Source organism: Vigna radiata, chromosome 11, assembly GCF_000741045.1.
Source record: "Vigna radiata var. radiata cultivar VC1973A chromosome 11, Vradiata_ver6, whole genome shotgun sequence".
In the NCBI taxonomy this organism is placed as follows: Eukaryota; Viridiplantae; Streptophyta; class Magnoliopsida; order Fabales; family Fabaceae; genus Vigna; species Vigna radiata.
Genome location: NC_028361.1, coordinates 15180577 through 15182008, shown reverse-complemented (window position 1 = coordinate 15182008; position 1432 = coordinate 15180577).

Genomic DNA, 1432 nt, shown 5'->3' with positions numbered 1-1432 from the left:
TTAATATATATATATATATATATATATATATATATATATATATATATATATATATATATATATATATATATTATAAAATATTATAGAATGTTTTAATTGTAATATTTTAATTCAAGTTGTAACTCCTACACACATTATGAACAAAAAAATTAGACAGTGAAATCTTCAAGTCTATTAGATCAATTTCTCCAAAAGAGTAAGTTGATTTCTATTCTTTTTTTTTGTTTGTCTCATTTCTTTTGTATGCGAACTGTAATATTTTTACATGTGGCATTTGAGTATTCTATAAGACTTTCCATTGATTAGTGGTTCTAATGGTATACCTTGATCATGTTTATGTAAGTTGTAGGTACATATAGAGTTCCTTGAGTTGATGGAGTCGTCTTAGCTCTTGTAGGGAAATTGAGTTTTTTGTAAGATAAGGGAAGCTAATATTTGCTTTAATTTCATGTTAAAAAGTATGCATTTATGTTTGATAGATTGTGAGATTGATGCTTGGTTGAATTTGTTTGTATCTTGAATGAGTGAATGTTTGCTTATTGATGAATATTATTGTGTATGCTTGTGGATTGATAATTGTTTAGACTTTAATGCTTTGATGTTGCTAATTGGAGTTTAATTAGATAGAAAAATCGGTGTAGAACTGAAAGTAGTAAAAAAGGAGTGTGGTTGGGTTGGTTTTCAGTCTAAATTGGGGTTTTGATAGGTGGGTTTCTAGTGGACCAACTTTAGAAAGATAGTTGATGTTTAGATTATGTTTTAGGCCATTTAAAACTTGTTTAGAATCTTAGTTAACCAAAATCTGATATTGAATGAAAAAGTGGTAAATATGTATAATTATAGGTTAGTTTTGGTCTAAAAAGGGAGTTTTTATAGGCAAGATTTTGGGATAAGGGCTATATGGGAAAAACTGAATTTTTAGGTATGTTTTTAGGCTATTTAAAACATGTTTTGACTCTTAGTTCAATAAAATATGTTTGGTAATGTGTACAAATCTGATATCTTAGCTTTTGGTATGTTGGTATGAGTTGGTACAACTAAATTCTAGCCAAAAGATCAAAATGATATCTTCTTTTGAGTATAAACATGTTCTTGAATCAATTCTAGGTTAAGAATACTAATTTTGGTCATTTAGACGAGTCTTAGGTGCAATTAAACCAGAAAAAACATGTTAATGTCAAAACTGATAGGGATAATTGATTATCTTACTTGATAATCGATTATTTCAGTTAGAATGTTGTCTTTGCATGATTTTTTTCTGTAATAATCGATTATCTTTAAAAAAAACTTAAAATTTAAATTTTGTTGTGCGTCCTATATGCAGGTTTGGTTTCTTTTTTATATCTTCTTTTTTGTTTCTTATGGATGTAAATATAATGATAATGTAAGCTTCTTTAGTAATAACAATGAAATTTTTATGATGTTTTATGCA